Genomic DNA, 19310 nt, shown 5'->3' with positions numbered 1-19310 from the left:
CCAGTGTATGTTTGGTGAGCCATTGTTCGTTGAAGAACGGGTGAATTATTATCGGGGTGTACACAGTCTGACGTTTTCTTTCGGCCAGTATGGTTCATGAGTGATGAAGTCAAATTATCCTTAAACTAGCAGGGATTCTTTTCGTTCTCAGCTTTTGTTTTTTGTGAAGCGCAAATACAAGTCAGTTTTTAGCTAGTTGCTTCTTGTTTGTGAAAAAAGGGTCTAGCAAATTTTTGGAGATGGAATGACTCCTCAGTAAAGGGAACAATGCTTGTGAGTTGATAGACAATAGAAAATAGACATGTGATCTCAAACAAGATAAAGATAATCTACAATGAAGTTTTTACAGGGAGGTTATTTTCACAAAACAGGCAAAACTATCCTACAAAGAATTTGATAAAAGGCAAAACCTCCCACCTCTGTCCAGTTTAGGATTCTCTATAAATTAGGCTTTATGTAGGACACATAGATACTCCACGGCATTTTTTGTAAATTCTTAAATTGAAATGTATTATAATGTACTGGAAAGTTATGCTCAACAAAATACCTTTCATTATATATAAGTTGGATTTGTTAGAAACTTGAATTAACAGGTAGAAAGTTTTTACATCTTCCCTCAAAAAGGCAATAATTGTTGTAATCAGTGATCCTTGTTGTCAGGATGTATACAGGTGTTTGATGAAGAGACCTGACATGTGAACTATAGTTTAGCAGTAATCTGAACTGATAACTTGCGAGTGGTGTAGCACAAGTGTGGTGTATTGAGGCAATGTGCATAGTCGACCCAAGAATATACAGGAAGTAATAGTACAAAATAACATGTATCTCAAATGATGACTCAAAACTCAATAATAGAGGACATAACATGCTTTGGCATATTCCTACTTTGGGCATTGAGAGGATTCTGACTGATTTTTACCAAAACAAGGAGCCAAGTTGAAAACTGTAAGAGTGTTAAATTCAGATACAGTATATGAATGATTAGTTAATACCGATCAAATGAAGGAATACATCCATATATATCTCCATAGAAGATAATGAGAACATATCTGAAAAAAATGCAGAACGTTGTCAGGTGAGGCTGAGTATTTTTCTTTGTGGGTGGTAGGTATGCATTTCTAAATGTACTTTCAGACCAAATGAAATAATTTCAAAAGTTTTAGCAGTCAGAAAAAAGAATGTCACAATGATTTTAAATTGAAATAAATTAAAAATACTTTAATTAATTTTAAAAATCAAATAAAACCAACATGTAAGGCAGGTCAAATATAATTTTAATGAATATGTAGTTATCCACTTTGGTAGCAGAACAAGAAAGATAGATTATTATTTGAATGACAGTAGATTAGGAAAGCTGCAGGTGTGAAGAAACTTGGTTGTCCTTGTACATCAGTTACTGATAATGTTGCTGTTAGGCTGTGTGGACAAGGTCAAAAATCACACAACATCAGGTTATAGTCCAACAGGTTTATTTGAAAACACAATCTGAACTATATTCACTAGCATTTACATGATTGGGGGTGGGGGGGTGGTGCGAGGTATCTTGCAAAAACATAACAGGGCTTGATAGAAATCACTCAGGAAGGGTGGTAGCCAGGAATCCAGAATCAGGAATGCTTTCAAGAAGTAGTTAGATATGGGTCTTTCAGCTAAAGAGATCAAAGAACATGGGGAGAAAGTGGAAACAGAATTGAAAATCAGCCATGATCATATTGTACGTCAGAGCACGCTTGGAGGGTCAAATAGTGTAATCCTGCTCCTATGTTTCCGTACAATTCAAAAACGGGCATTTAGCACTGCTGTAGGCAATTAGCAGTTGCTGAACTGTATTCAGTCACAATCTCATCTTCTGCTCTATCTTCCCTGCTATCATTAGCACCAATTTAGAAAATCAATTCTGGTTCAATGGAGAGTGTAGGTGAGAATGCAATAAGCAACAGATATTAAAAATGAAAGGGCATCCTGTTGAAGCTACAACAAAGAGCCACATACATGCAAGACAGTGACGGCACCAAAAAGTAGACAGGACAAAGCAATTATACAATGTAAGAATCAGATCTTAGCTTTACAGTTCAGCCATGTTCAGTTGTAAATAAACAATAAAACAACTAATAGCAGGAAAGGCTGATATGAGGCAAAGAACTGAGTGGCCCAGCTGGAACCAGCACTGAATGTTGGCGAGAGGTTAAATTAAATTATTTATTGTTACTTGCATTAAAAGGAGAATGCAGCAGACAGCTTCAACAGTCGCCATGATCTGGCATCATTTTAAATAACTTAGAAATAAAAAGAAAATAAGTGAATGGTATTACTGACAGAAAGTTCATAATTGTTCTTATACACTGCATTTGGTCAAAGCTTCACTTCCATCTCTGCCATGAGTCGTGAGCCAGCTCATTAGTGATGTTTGCGCCACCACCATCTTCGATAGGCTTGCTGTTGCCTGTGCAGGACCCATCTCTTGCAATTGGGCCCCACCTTGCTGATGCCATCAAGGCCATTGATGCAGATGTCACTGTTGCTGAGCAAATGCTCCTTAATAGCTCTGTTGAAGGTGTATTGCATGACTTTGCTGATGATTGAAAGTAGATTGGTGATTGGATGGATTGGATTTGTACAGTTTTGTTATGGAAGAAGGGTAATTTGCATTGTAAGTTTCTATATTGCAGTTTAGATGCTGACATTGTTACTGTATTGGAAAAACTTGGTTCAAAGTTTTGGCTGCTAAGTTTTGAATCACATGCCTTCAGGGCTATTGCCAGAATATTGTCAGGGTCCGTAGCCTTTACAGGATCCAATCCCTTCTGTTGTTGATATCACATGGAGTAAATCAAATTGGCTGAAGACTGACATCTGTGAAGCCGGGGACTTCTGGAATAGGCTACAACTGATCATCCATATGACCCTTTTGGCTGAAGATGGCTGTAAATGCTTCAGGTCGTTCTTGTGCACAGATGTGACCACTGTTGTGGGCTGCCATATCATTGCATTTGGGAATATTTATGGACCCATCTGTTCTTTCTGTTAGCCTTCAAAGGTTATTAGAAATAGGCAGGAATGTGAAGTTAAGATCAAAATGAGATCAGCAACAATCTTACTGAATGGTGGAGCAGGCCAGTGGGACTGAATGACCTGTTCATGCTCCAAATTTGTATGATTGAATGTAATTACTTAATTGTCCACCACCATTAATGGTAGGATCCTTGGGAATGTTACCAAAGAGACCCTGGAATACAGGTGCATAGTTCCTTGAAAGTGCAGTCACAGGTAGACGGCACTTGGCATGCTTGTCTTCATGGGTCTGAGCTTTGAGTATAGGTGTTGGGATGTCATGTTACAGCTGTAAAGGACATTGGTGAGGTCACTTTTAGAATATTGCATTCAATTCTCGTTGCTTTGAAGTAGGAAATATGTTGTTAAACTTGAGAAGGTGCAGAAAGGATTTACAAAGGCATTGCTGGGATCGGAGGATTTGAATTATAGAGAGAAGCTACATAGGCTGGGGCTTTTGTCCCTGAAGTGTTGGAGGCTGAGGGGTGACCTTATAAAGGTTTATAAAATCATCAGGTGCATAGATGGTGAGAATGGCCAAGGTTTTCTTTCATAGGAAGATTTTATCAATTCTATGCATGTACAGGGTTTCCAATTAACACTTAAATTGGGAAAATTATTAATTAAAGAATATATTGGCAGCTCACAATGTCCTTCTCAGTCTGTACCAAAAACATGATGCCAATGGGGCAGTGCACAGAAGCTAAAACCTCTTGAAATTTGAAAATCTATTATGTTATAAGCATTTATTTTAACTTGTAACTCTTCAAAAATGCTTAAAAATAAAGGCATTGGCGACACTGACTCTTCCTTAATATTATATTAGAGTGTCAACTTAGTTGCGTAGACAAGCACTTCTATGGAATTCTACAGGTGTTAATGTTCTTTCGCTAACAGCTAGCCTGCAGTTGCCTTGACCATGAACTCTGAAATTCATTCCGCAAAACTCTGCAGCTCTCTATCATGCATGTTTCCCTTTAGGTTTTTCCTTAAACTCAATGTCTTTGATTAAACTGTCGATCATCTTATCTAATATCCCCTATGTTGCAAAGTGTCATATTTTGTTTAAAGACAGTTCTGTGAAGTGCCTTTGGTGCTATTTAAATATATGTTTTTATTGTTGGTGATGATATTCAAAACTACACTGAATTAATTTATGCAAAATGCTGTGCAATAAGGGATATAAATTTATGTGACACTATTCAATAAAGTTATGCAAAACTAAATCCAGGGCAAAAGACAAGAAGATTGCTCTGTCGTGAACTATTTATTTTCATCAGTTTGTCAAATATCAAGGGATGTTCTTTGGAATAATTTCTAACAAGCAGCATGCAAAGGAAACACAAACACATACATAGTGTGGGTTAAAAAAACAAGAGTCCACAAGATTCGTTAAATGGTACAAAATTGTCAGATAAGAATCAGTGAACTGAAAGGATTTGTGAAAAAAACAAACTGGAGTGTATAGCAGAAAGGTAATTAATTCTCAAGGACATTATCAAGGTATGAATCAACTTAACAAATGTTGAATTTGGCTGCAGGGAAAGATTGCAAAGATCTTTAAAATTATTCCTCGGGCTCAAATGTCTATCCAAATGCTCCAGTTTTAAATTTGAGCCTCTTCTTTCATCTCACAGTTTTGCAAAATGAGTTGAAAAATCAATTTGTATGAATATGGTTTTAATAGTAAACTAGTAGCAAATCTTTAGTACATACAGAGATCCTTCACAAAAGTTTACAGTTGCATCTCATTGGTATCTTTAAATCTCTTGCCCAATGCTGTCTCCAATTTAACACATTGCATTTGATTGATAGTTGGCACTTTCGTCCTTTTGTCTACATTTATGGTTTCAGCTGTGCTTCTGCCTGCCCAATTGCATTCATTGCTTATGTGAGAGAAAACAGGGCAGTTTCTGGTGAGGAAGGAATGTGTTCTACACACACCAAACAATATTCAGTTAGCTAGAAAATACTACAATCTATTAATCCACTGATCTTGCCATTACATTTTTCTTTAATGTATTATTGCTGAAAATCAGTTGATACTTCTCTCACCAGGAGCAGAAGATAACCATGGTACACCCTATTTCCCTCCATCACAGGGCCTTGTTAAAGATACCTTGTGTCTCCCGCAATATACCTTGTATAATGATCATGTCAATCTGTAATCTGACAACAACAAAGCGGACGAGATATAAATGAGGTAAGAATACAGAATGTTGTACATACTTGTTGAATATTGAATCAGATGACTATTCCAGTCAATCTAGTTGGAAATAGTTGCAAGGCCGGTAGTCATGTAGATGCAGGATGTAGTCATTTAGAACACTCCAGAGTCACTTGAATACTGTTTTGACATTTGAGGCCACTAGCCACTTGGCCTGTGATTAAAGTGAGCATAATATCTGCAAAATCTAATTTGAGAGGTAGTTCCATATTTACCAGTTGGTATTTCTGAATTTTAAATATGGAACCTTTGGTTAGATTTTTTTCTTCAAAGTATCCTGGCATTCTTTAGGCATGCAACTGCATTCTGTGTTGCCGTTTATATCATTGTTTTGTTCTTTTTGCCAAAATGGACAATTTTCCATTTTTCCACATTGTACTCCGTTTGCTGGCTCTTTGCCCACTCAACTAACCTACCTGTAATCCTTTGTAGGCTCCTTATATACCCTTCACAACTCATTTTCCTACATACCTTTGTGTCATCAGCACAGGTGGGGTTGTTTTCCATTCAGCAATGTGAAAGGACAGTGGTGTGAAAGGATGGTAGCGTGTTGGCCATGTTGTGTCCTTTGAAAGTAGATGTGCTAATTTTGACCACATACACAAAGTTATTGACCTTTTTGTGTCACTGCCAATACCCTTAGAAATAGACTCAGAAAATTGACCTTGATGGCCACCTCCTCCGACTCCCCTCAGAGGTTGGTCTTTGAGGGCCTCCTGACTCTTGTGGAAATGTGGCCTTTTTCCTCATGCCCACCTCCATGATTAGAACATCCACTGCTCTGTCAGTGATCCATGGAGCCCTCTCATTTCATAGTTGCAGTTGCATCAATGGTATTCCAAAACAGTCTCCTGTGAAGCTACTGTTGCTTCCCTTTAAGGGAGGGAGGCTAGCTAAAATGTGTATTAATCCAACACATTATGAATCCTTTTGTTTTGTGTCGATCCATTTAGCAGCATAGGCTATGCAGGGCTACAGACTGAAATCATTTGAATGAGAAGGCAGCACAAATTTCTGTGTGACCTGCCTCAATGGAAACTGACACAGGCAGGTTGCTAATCACAAGACCTGTGTGCTAATCAATTTTTCACCCTTTATCTTTTATAGGTTTATTTAAAGACTTGTTGTGTCAGCAGTTGAGCAATACTGGTGTTGATAAACAGAATCATTACAAATCTAGCAACAATTCCAATGAAAAACCCAAAATGCCAACAGGAATGCAGTCATAATAAGGAATACATTGCAAAGCAAAATAGCATTAATGGAAAGATATATTTAGGCAGTTTCTACACAGAATCTATTCATTCAAATGAACCAACACAATATTAGTAACTCTAGTTATATGCAATGTCCAAATCTACGTCAGTTATTCTTCTGTGGTATTTTACTAGTTATCACCACAAAATAAGCTTTCTTTTGAATCTCTCCTTTTCCTCCCATTGTTCATTCTTTAAACAGTTTTTTTTGCTGAACCAACTATTTGCATGTTTCTTATTTGACATTGCTGTAATATGCGTGGAGAACTGTGCTGTCTAGTACCAGTCTTAAAATTGAAAAAAATGAATTAGAGCTTGCTTGTCCAGAGGACGTATACCAGCATGGACTGTTAGGTTTCAATGTGTACCTTTTTTTCTGTTTCTGCAAATCAACAGCTACTAAGTCTGTCAGCGAGACGTGAGGGTTGGGTGAGGGTCAAAGATTATTTAAACTTCTTTCTTTGTTAAAATGACAGATATTATTATCTTAAACTTGACTGAGGAATTGCTTCCTGATCATTGTCCTTAAGTAAACAACAACAATTCATGGTCAGGTTCAAGCTTATCTAGGGTCAAAATGCCACCAAAGTGTAAGCATTGCATAAAACAAATGCTCTGCAATACAACCTATCAAATAAATCTGTCTCTATGGAATTCTTGTTCTTTTTCTCAAAGCCAGAGATTTCTGTCACTAATTTATTTCAGTAAATACCCAACCTCAATTTCCTTGATTCTGAAGATAGAAAAACATTGTTTGATCTGATGGTTATTTAGATTGAAGAAAGAAATTGTTAAAAGTGTGTAAAAAAGAGCAAAAATACATAATAGATTTTCAAAACAGCTTTAAGATATTCTATCAATATGTAGGAATAATGACAAAATATTTTTAAATTGAAAATTAATATTGCTGATTCTAAAATGCACTGTTTCATTCTTCAGTTTAAAAGTTTTTCAACAATTCAAAATAGCTTAAATAAACACAAGGTTTAAAAGGTTATTATAGCTTTCATAGGTCAGAGTATACTCTTGAGAAGGTTAATAATTATCAATTTATCTTATATGTTTTCTGAATTATAGATCTTATAAGTTGTTATATAAAACAACAATAATACTTGCACTTCCAGTTAGTCAATAGATCTTGTCAGGTGGTTAATTATTAGAAAGTGTAAAATAAGACCAATAATTTTTTTCCTGAATTTTGCTCGTAATTTACGAAAATTGCGAGATCTAAACTCAGAGTGAAGAAACTGAATACTAAGTTGGAGGAACGGCACCATTCTAGATGGACATACAATTTTTCACCATCTCTTGTATTTTTTGCTAGCTGTTTCACTATTAGTTTTCTAATGAAGCTGGTCACAAGAATTATAAATGAAACTTAGGAAGAAATTTAACTTTAATTAAACACTGGTAAATTTGAAATTAAGTTCCACATTATTCAGTGCAGCTGCTTATAGTAAACCAGAGGACCTCTGACAGGAGCATTATATCATGCAATGCACAACATACAAGGTAGTTGCTCAGGTGCAGCTGTGTGTAACCCAGTATGGCTTGTCCACCTGTTTCCTTTTAAAGATTTCCACCGAAAACAGATTTAACTGATCGTTTATCTTATTGCTGTCTGCAAGACTTTTCTGTGTGTAAAATGGATATTGCATTCACCTGGAAAACACCATAGTTGTTCTTTAAGGTAAATAATTGCTTATGAGGCATTTTTTAAGGATGTTCTTACAAATCTGATAAGCCATTATATAAATCCAAGTCTTTCTTTGTGAAACTATAATGTTGTTCTGCTTTCCCGAGGTCAATTTGAGGTCAGAAGAAATTAGCAGGAAATTACTGACATTGAAACATAGAAACATAGAAGATAGGAGCAGGAGGAGGTCACTCAGTCCCTCAAGCCTGCTTCACCATTCTTCATGAATTTGCTGATCATCCATCTCAGTTGGTTAATCCTGCTTTCTCCCTGTTACCTTTGATCCATTCATCCCAAGTGCTATATCTAGTCACCTCTTGTATGCACTTATTGTTCTAAGATCAAGTTTCTGTGGTAATGAATTCCACAGGCTCACTACTCTTTGGGTGAAGAAATGTCTCCTCCACCTCCTCATAAATCATTTACCCTGAATCCTCATACTGCAACCTCTGATTCTGAACACAACTACCATCAGGAACATCCAACCTGCATCTACCCTGTCCAGTCCTGTTAGAATGTTGTAAGTCTTTATGAGATCCCCCCTCATTGATCTGAACTGTAGCAAAAACAATCCTAACCTAGTCAATCTCTCCTCAGATGTCAGACCTGCCATCCCTGGAATCAGCCTGATAAACCTTCACTGCACTCCCTCGAGAACAAGAACATCCTTCCTCTGAAAACGATATCAAAATTGCACACAATGTTCCAGGTGTAGTCTCACCAAGGCCCTGTACAACTGCAACAACGCATCGCTGCTCCTGTACTCAAACCTTCTTGCAATGAAGGCCAACATACCACTTGCCTTCTTTACAGCCTGTTGCACTTGCACATTTACCTTCAGCGACTGGTGCACAAGGGTGCCCAGGTCCTGCTGCATACTCCCTTCTCACGGATTACAGCCATTCAAGTCGTAATCTGCTTTCTTGTTTTTGCTTCCAAAGTGAATAACCTCACATTTATCCACATTATACTGCATCTGTCATTGATTTGCCCACTCACCCAACCTGTTGAGATCAAGCTGAAGGATCTCTGCATCTTTGTTGCTGTTCACCCTCCTACCCAACTTGGTATCATCTGCGAACTTGGAGATGTTACATTTTGTTCCCTCATCCAAATCATTAATATATATTGCGAACAGCTAGGGTCCTTACACCAATCCCTGTGGCACCCTACTTGCTACTGCCTGCCAATTTGAAAAGGATCCATTAATTCCTACTCTTTGTTTCCTCTCTACCAACCAGTTTCCTATCCATCTCAATACACTACCCCCCCACCCCCAATCCCATGCACTTTAATCTCGCACATTCATCTTTTATGTGGGACTTTGTTAAATGCTTTCTGAAAGTCCAAATACACTACATCAACTGGCTCCCCCTAGTCAATTCTCCTCATTACATCTTAATAGAATTCGAACAGATTTGTCAAGCATGATTTTCCCTTCATAAATCCATGCTGACTCTGTCTGATCCTGCCGCTACTTTCTAAATGCTCTGGTATAAAATCTTTGGCAATGGATTCAAGAATTTTTCCCACTATTGATGTTAGGCTCACCAGACTATAATTCCCTGTTTTCTCTCTACCTCTCTTTTTGAATATAGGTGTGATATTAGCCACCCTCCAACCTGCTGGGGTGGTTCTAGAATGTATAGAATCCTAGAAGCTGACCACCAGTGCATCTACTATTTCTAGAGCTACTTTGTTAAGTACTTAGATTCTTAGATTCCCCTACAGTGTGGAAACAGGCCCTTTGGCCCAACAAGTCCACAACGAGAACATCCCACCCAAACCCAACCTCTTATAATCCACACATCCCCGAACACTATGGGTAATTTAGCATGGCCAATCCACCTAGCCTGCACATCTTTGGACTGTGGAAGGAAACTGAAGCACCCGGAGGAAACCCACGCAGACACGGGGAGAATGTGCAAAACTCCACACAGATAGTCGCCTGAGACTGGGATTGAACTCGGGTCCCTGGTGCTGTGAGGCTGCAGTGCTAACCACTGAGCCAACGTGCTGCCCCAACAATTAGAGGTTCCATCAAGATTCGAACTCAGATCGCTGGATACAAAACCCAGAATGCTAACCATTACACCATGGAACCATCTGCTGGGATGTAAATGATCAAGCCCTGGGAATTTATTGGTCTTCAATCCAAACAATTTTCTGAGTATCATTTCTCTACTAATATTGATCTAACTCAGTTCTTCCCTCTCACTGAATCTTGCATCCTCCAACAATTCTGGTATCTGATTTGTGTCCTCTTTTGTGAAGATGGAACTGAAGTATATATTCCGTTCTTCAGTCATGTCTTTGTCCACTATTATACATTCCCCTGTTTCTCTCTGTAAGGGATCTACATTTGTCTTTACCAATTTCTTTCTATTCACATACCTATAGAAATCCTTAGCATCAGTCTTTATGTTCCTTGCAAACTTACTTTTTCCTTCTTAATCAATCCCTTGGTGCTTTTTCGCTGAATTCTAAACTGCTCCCAATCCTAAGATTTATTATTTTTCTCAGCCAATCTGTATACATCTTCCTTGGATCGGATACTATCTCTTACTTCCTTCGTAAGCCATGGATTGGCCCTCTTACCCACTTTGCTTTTGTGACAGTCAGGAATAAACAGTTGTTGCAGTTCCCCCATGCGTTCCTTGACTGTTTGCCATTGCCTATCCGCTGTCGTCCCTTTAAGTAATTGTCCCCAATCTATCGAGGCCAACTCATGCCTCATGCCCTCACAGTTTCCTTTATTAAGGTTCCGCACCCTAGCCTCTGAATTAACAACCTCTCTCTCCATCTTGATAAAACATTCTATCATGTTATGGTTACTCTTCCCGAAGGGGGTCTCACACAGCTAGAATGACAATGGTTCTCTTCTCATTACACCACATCCACTCTAAGATGGCCTGCTCTCTAGCCAGTTCTTCCACATATTGGTCAAGAAAACTATCCTGTATACATTCCAAAAATTCCTCCTCTATGGCATTGTGGCTAATTTGATTTGCCCAATCTATGTGCAGATTAAAATCACCCATGATCACCAATATTCCCTTATCACATGCATTATATGCATTTGTCTTGCATTATACAGTGGATTAATCTTATGGTGAATGGTAAAATTACAAAGCTGCAGTTACAAAGTATGATATTAAAGTTGGTGGTATGCTGAGGGTTTAGGGGTGGCTACATTGGGTTGAGGTCCAGGTTTTTGGTGCAAAATGGTGCAAAATCAACAACATTGAAAACCTACCTCCTCATTGTGTCTCATACCAGAACCTATCTAATTTGAGGCTAACATCTCATCAACAATTTACCAGTGAGCTGAAGTCATCAAGTGTTTGCTACTTTACAGGATGTTGATGGGGGTTGAATAAGCAAGCTCCCATTCCTAAGTAGACTGTTGGGCCTGGAGTTAGCTGAGGGGACCAAGGGGAAAGACGGTACTCAAAGGACTTTTTGCAGGCTGACACATGGTTCATGCCTGTTTTTGTTGACTGAGGAGGAAAATAGTAACTGTACCTGAGTCCATTGGGCAAAAGGAACAGTTTTTTTTGTGAGGTCTATTTAGAGACGGCTGGTTGGGACCTTTAACACCTGCAAAATTGGTCCCAGAAGTCTCCAGTTCCACTTATTTGTACCTGAAACAATGCACTCAGACTCTTTAAATTGCTGTATGGCCACTCCCTCCTCAACATTTTGAATTATTTGTTGTCAACTTTTCAGTGAATAAAACATGAAATGTGTTATGTGCAAATTTTTTCTATTTATGGGGGCAAGTCTCCAATGATATATAAATAATCAGCCAAAGGTAGCACTCTCCTGAGGCAAGCACTTCTGTATCAGTGGGGGTTGGGAATAATACTGTTACGCATCTCCATTGGAAAACTTTGGAACAAATCTTGTCAGTTAGTGAATCCAATGGTTTTTAATTTGCTCACAAAAAATACCAAGACTATTACTATCCCTCAAACTGAAGAAACAAATTGCAACTTTAAAAGTTGCAATTATTCTCTTATTTAATTTTATTTGGCTAAGGAAAAGACAAGAACATTATTTTTTTTCAAGATTGGAACAATCAATTCAGTTATCTCATGGGGTTTCAGGATTTTTCAGGGGATTACCAGGGGATGCATCTTCTGGACGATGTCCAGACAGAGAGCTCATGAGACCCCTCATGGTAGACTAAAAAGTAATTGCTTATGCTGATGTGATTTCCTTGTTCAAGATATTGTTGCAAGACAGATTTACTGAAGATTTACTCTGGTCAGCTCTCAAGGCAGAACATTTACATCTGCAGGATTCTAAGTTGCAGACTAGAATGTTGTGTAAAGTTCTAAAACTACTTGCTCTAGCTATCTTCATTAAATAACCATTTACTCTAATACCAGCTTTGTCTCAAATTTAAACAGTTTCTAATTTCTTAATTGAAGGCCAAAACCCTGGAATTCCTGGCAGGCGGCAACAGCATATTTGTCTCACTATCCAATAGCAGTGTTCACACTGTCTTAAATATATGAGATAGAATCCCTAACATGTCCAGTCAAGCAACTACTATGTTGAATGCATTTGCCAGGCATCACTTCTGGGGTGTTGCAAAATTCAGAATGGTGCCTTGCTGTTTTATCAGATGATCAGAAAAAAAGTGGAAGTCTTTCAAATAAAGCAAGCGCTATTTTCCATCTTTCTTCATGTCAAAACATTGTTCCAAATTGAAAAATGGTACGAGTCTCACTTATGTCAGCAGTAGCATGTATTCTGTTGTTACTAGGACCCCCGTGTCAATTTTAATCATGGTCTACTCGGAAGAATTGATTGTTCTGTTTATCTTAAAAAAGAAACCAAATGCATGCTGAAGTTCTGACTTTTGTACAATTTGCCTGGTTGTGCAAGCATCAAATGTAACAAAGAGACCAGGTGGAAAGGTACAGAATTATATTTGAGAGGACAAACAACAGCAGTGAATGTAGCCAATAGAGCATTGATACAATGTGTATTTGGACGAGGAATTTGACAAGGACGTTGTTTATTACCAGTTGTTTTTGACGTCTGTACAAAATCAATTATTAAAGAATATTTGAAAACATTGAATTTGACATTATGATTGCAGGTGAAAGAACATATCAATTAGATATGCAGTTGATGAATAATTTGTAGCAAGAACAGTAAAATGATTATGAGAGCTACAGGGACTTTGCAGTTAAAGTGAACAATGGCAAAAATTAGATTGTGATGCATATCTGGCCCCATTAAGAAATTTTCTATGTTAGTAAAAGGAAAAAATAAAGTAGGTGCAAGAACTTGTACATTTGGGAAGTAGATGGAAGGAGCCACGAGGAAATAAGAACAATGCTTGAATGGGAAAGGCTTTTATTGAACAAGATGATTGCAAACTGGAGAGCTGATAAACATACAACTGAAGAAGTGAGTTGACCTGCACAGCTTGGTCAAGTATCGCAGTGCATAGATGTGAAAAGGAGACCAACTTGTTAAATAGCTTTCTGACAGGAGATTGGAAAGAATCTGCGAACAGAAACAGTCTCAATAACGAAGCACTGAAGTTAGAGAAAATACAAAGAAATTTGCTGAAGGTCATTAAAAGTGAGAGAGGGAATGGGAAGAGATAACAAAGTGTGGGGCTGGATGAATACCGCAGGCCCAGCAGCATCCCAGGAGCACGAAAGCTGGCGTTTCGGGCCTAGACCCTTCATTAGAAAAAGGGGATGAGGAATCAGATAAATAGCAGTATATGGAGGAAAGATTTTGAGGACAAAAAGGAAAATGATTATATATTGGATGGATTAAAAATGGAAGGAAATTGTTTGAAAATGATAAGATTGGCACAGGAAGGAGATGCATAGAGATAACGTGCAGCAACATTTACAACCAATAGGAAAAATAATTAACATTAATGGTATTAATTATGGGATCAATGTTAGCCCAGAATCTTTCTCTGTTTTTCAAATATCCCGAAAACTTTTTTTACATCCACTTGAGATGGCAGATAGTTCCCTGTCCAACATTTCATATGAAAGTAAGCTTTTCAGTGTTGTATTGTAGCATTAGATAATTGTTTGCACAAATTCTGAAAGAGGCTTAAAGGAATCACTTTCTAATACAAAAGCATGATTTCAACTCCTGTCAGAAAGCTATTTAACAAGTTGGTCTCCTTTTCATATCTATGCACTGCGATACTTGACCAAGCTGTGCAGGTCAACTCACTTCTTCAGTCGTATGTTTATCAGCTCTCCAGTTTGCAATCATCTTGTTCAATAAAAGCCTTTCCCATTCAAGCATTGTTTTTATTTCCTCGTTGCACCTTCCATCTACTTCCCAAATATACAAGTTCTTGCACCTACTTTATTTTTTCCTTTTACTAACATAGAAAATTTCTTAATGGGGCCAGATATGCATCACAATCTAATTTTTGCCATTGTTCACTTTAACTGCAAAGTTCCTGTAGCTCTCATAATCATTTTACTGTTCTTGCTACAAATTATTCATCAACTGCATATCTAATTGATATGTTCTTTCACCTGCAATCATAATGTCAAATTCAACGTTTTCAAATATTCTTTAATAATTGATTTTGTACAGACGTCAAAAACAACTGGTAATAAACAACGTCCTTGTCAAATTCCTCGTCCAAATACACATTGTATCAATGCTCTATTGGCTACATTCACTGCTGTTGTTTGTCCTCTCAAATATAATTCTGCACCTTTCCACCTGGTCTCTTTGTTACATTTGATGCTTGCACAACCAGGCAAATTGTACAAAAGTCAGAACTTCAGCATGCATTTGGTTTCTTTTTTAAGATAAACAGAACAATCAATTCTTCCGAGTAGACCATGATTAAAAATTGACACGGGGGCCATAGTAACAACAGAATACATGCTACTGCTGACATAAGTGAGACTCGTACCATCTTTTTCAATTTGGAACAATGTTTTGACATGAAGAAAGATGGAAAATAGCACTTGCTTTATTTGAAAGACTTCCACTTTTTTTCTGATCATCTGGTAAAACAGCAAGGCACCATTCTGAATTTTGCAACACCCCAGAAGTGATGCCTGGCAAATGCATTCAACATAGCAGTTGCTTGACTGGACATGTTAGGGATTCTATCTCATATATTTAAGACAGTGTGAACACTGCTATTGGATAGTGAGATAGCTGTTGCTGCCTGCGAGGAATTTCAGGGTTTTGGCTTTGAATTAAGAAATTAGAAACAGTTTAAATTTTTATTTCTACACTCCCTCTTCTTTAAATATGAATTTTCATATTGGACCATGTAAAAGCAGACCGCTTTGCTCATTCTTAGTTAGGTTAAGCTACCGAACGCTGGATAAGAACAACTTCCTGAAAGACTAAAAAAAAGTTTAAAAGTATACTTTAAGCAGTCCTTGCTGAGCTTTCGAAAACAATAACTCTGTTCGAATAGAAATATTGCTTTAAATCTATTAGCAGCAAAAGGAAGCAAGGTTGCTTTTATGGCATAAATCTGAGGCAAAAGAAAACATACAAACAACTTAGAGTCAGGAACCTCATGAAGCTGACGTAAAAATTATAGTCAAGATTTTCAACAACTTCAATTCTAACAATGACTCTGCCACATCAACTCAAAATAAAGACTGCCTATTTGGGTGGTTTTATGTTCAAGGAGAAAATGTACTGTCGGGATTAAGGCCAGTTTGCTGATTTCCAGCACACCTAAAGCTTTTGTTCTGAGGCAAGATCCACAATCTGTACAAGCAAAAGGTGGTGACGGATGTATTAGTAGACACAGTTCATGTTTCAAGTAATGGAACCAACAATTTAGAAACTCCTTGAGGTATTTCACAAGGTGAGGATGAAACCAGTTGCTAATCACCTTTTGGCAGGTGTAGATTAATGGTCACAGGTCAGAAGACAGTACTCAGCAATTTAAGGTTGTTTAAATCCATAGACGTACTTCATGACAGTTATATTTTCAATTATTGCTGCCACTTTGAATTCATTGGAGGGTAAACCACGGTTGGAGCTAACAATTGCTTGTTATACTTGTTTTCTCCTGTTCGCTTCATTCATCTGTCAGTTTTGCATATGATGCTTTGAGATTGCGAGCTTATTGCTCACATGTATGTGGAAATGTAAAGGTAACAAGATCTTTTGCAGAGGGGCAATATTTGAATTGATTGAGTTATTGAGACCACATTTTATCTGAGCATTGTTTTCTGTGTACACTATGTAATGAAGGTCCAAGTGAGATAATCACTTGTGCACACTGAACCACTAGCAGGAGCTTCCAGAAAAGAAAGCTTAACTGAAATATAATACAGTTCCTCCTGTAGCTGGTAGAGTTTGGTTCTATTTGATTTTGAAGCTGGCTGGAAAGTCTGCCTCTGGTTAAAGCAAAGCCATGTTTAAAAAATTCATGAAACTGAACTTTTCCATTTTGTTTTAGAAAAGTGTTTGTTTGGTAGGTTAACAGCAGGCAGTCTACTGTCACCTTATAATTGATGCACCTTGCCTCTACAGTGCCTGACTCATGGAATTGTGCAGCAGGAGAGGTGGAACTGCTTGTGGCAGCTCAGATTCTGCAATCTTCACACTGATGTCATGAGACTTAAGGCCCAGCTCCTTGGCATGCCAGGCACTGAAAGCCAGGAATTGTTCTTCACTCTGTTCCTGCACGGCTACCTGAAGGCAATGGTCTGGAAAGGCAAAGTAGCTTCTCACTTTTTCAACAAGGACCTCAAGTTTTTGGCAACAAAGGCCGTGCCACTGGATGCAGCCAGCCTGCATGGCAAAAGTGACCCAGGATATTGCGGTGGCTTGGCCTAAAAGAAATGTCCAGCAGAGCAGCAAGAAGGTGGGTGATCTTCAGCACTTCCCAAGGGCAAGTGCCATGATCTTCTCTCGGCCACCTCACACTCAAAGGGGCACTACTCTAACTGTTGTAATGTACACACCTCCCACCAAGGTTCATGCATTGCATGCAGCATAACCCATTCAATGGCTCTCAGTAACATCATCCTCCCAAACCATTAACTGTTCTTGCAGTCTGGGCTTCTTACCCGTTCAATGCAGACACATGTGATACTCCTGCCTCAACAACAATAGGCTCTCCTATTCACTTTCCTCATAGTCAATCCTTCTCTTTGACTCATCGCAGGAAAAGATGTCTCATAACTAGATTATGGGGGTAAAGGCCAGCAGCTGGGGGCAAATAGCAGGTTCCTCACGATTTTTGAAGAAAAGCCGCTGGAATTGGCTGGGGGAAAGGGTGACCACCCATGGAATGCCTGAACCTCCATGAATGACCTACTGATTAAGCTTCATTGTGGTGTGCTGCTCTCCCATTATAGCCACTGATCTGATTCTTATCCTCAACAAGGTTTTATTCTTCCCACACAATGAATTTTCTCTATTCTCTCATGCAGGGACCTCCACTTCTGAGTCAATGAACCCTCAGAGGATGCACAAGCAAGTCTTTCACCTGCACTTTCCACCAGCTCAGAGATATTCAACTCAGTGGGTATTCCTCACTGGACAAGGAACAAATGTCCCAGGTCTCTCATATTCTGAGGACTGTCATAGATCGAGCATGGACTAAGCCCTGGAAAGCAGAAAATAATCCTGTGGACTTGACCATTAGAATCCATAAGACCAGAATATGGAGGAGCAGAAGAAAGCCATTTGGCAATCAATCTTCAATTCCACTTTCCAGTCTTTCTCCATAACCCTTGATTCTCTTACTGAGTAAAAGACTGTGTATCTCAGTCTTGAATATACTTTACAAACAAACCTTAACATCCTCCGGAGTAAAGAATTTCACAGATTCATGACTCTCTGAGACAAGAAATTCCTCCTCATCTCTGTCCTAATTGGTTGACTCCTCACTGTTCCTAGAGTCTCCCACAAGGGAAAACAACCTTTCCACATCTACTTTGCTAAGGAGCACAGAAATGACCAGGTGCATATTATTGTGGGTTGACCAGAAACTCATTGCCAACAGGAAGCAATTCAATGAAAGGAAGTGTAAACCTAGCTCATTCATTCTGGAAATGAGATTCAGTGAAGTCCTGTCTGACCTTTCAAGCCAACAGTACAGAGATCTGTTGTGTTCTATTGGATGTCTATGTGTGTCAATGTCCTGATCTACATTCTTGGAAGATTGCTATTGGTCTCCATTTCCTCTGCATTCCGGACAAGTCCTTTTTGTCAGATCCAGTTGTGAAGGGCATGGCATGTCACAGTGATGCAGTACAATCTTTTTGGGCTATAAAGCATTGCTCTGCTGGAACAGTTCAGATATCAAAGCTTGAAAGCAGAAAGGGTTATGGCCTGTACCATTGTGGCACTTGGTGGAGATATGGGAACATTGCATCTCTGCTTTGGGTCAATTTGAGAGTTTCATAAAGGCATCAGCAATCATGTTTGGACGGGGCAGCCATTGTCTCCCAACAGTCACCATTGTATGGCTTGTGGAACTTAGAAGGAAGCAGGATCCAGTGTGTTCCCCAATCTGTGTGCAAAGTGAATCAGGGTTAGGAATTCAATCTAAGAATTATAAGATGCACCCTATGTTGATGCATGAGATGTGTGTCTGTCCCTGTGCATGAAGTAACCTCGCATAAACATAGATAATAGTAACTGCCGATGCTGGAGAATCTGAGACAGCAAGGTGTAGGCTTGGATGAGCACAGCAGGACAAGCAGCATCAGAGGAGCAGGGAAGCTGACATTTCAGGACTAGGCCAAACATACTTGTCTTAAGCATTACTAAGCTTCAAAATGAAGTCCTAAAGGGCTGAAGTGGTGTGTGAGTTCTTCAGAAAGAAGCTGTGATGATGTGGTGAAGCTGGTGGTTGGATGATGCTGACTTATGTAGAGGAAGGTGATAGAGAACGGGGTCCGTAGAACCTGCAGGGAATTGGTAAAGGAGATGGAATTGGATAAAAGACCTGGAGGAACTAGCAATGAGCTGCTATTGCCAGTTAACTGTTTGGATTTTCACACCAATAATTAGTGTCGTTCAGTTTTTTTTGGTGCAGGAGGTGAGAATCTGGAGCTGTATAGAAATACATCGAAAT

Source organism: Stegostoma tigrinum, chromosome 4 (genome assembly GCF_030684315.1).
Source record: "Stegostoma tigrinum isolate sSteTig4 chromosome 4, sSteTig4.hap1, whole genome shotgun sequence".
Taxonomy (NCBI): Eukaryota; Metazoa; Chordata; class Chondrichthyes; order Orectolobiformes; family Stegostomatidae; genus Stegostoma; species Stegostoma tigrinum.
This window is presented reverse-complemented; position numbering follows the sequence as displayed.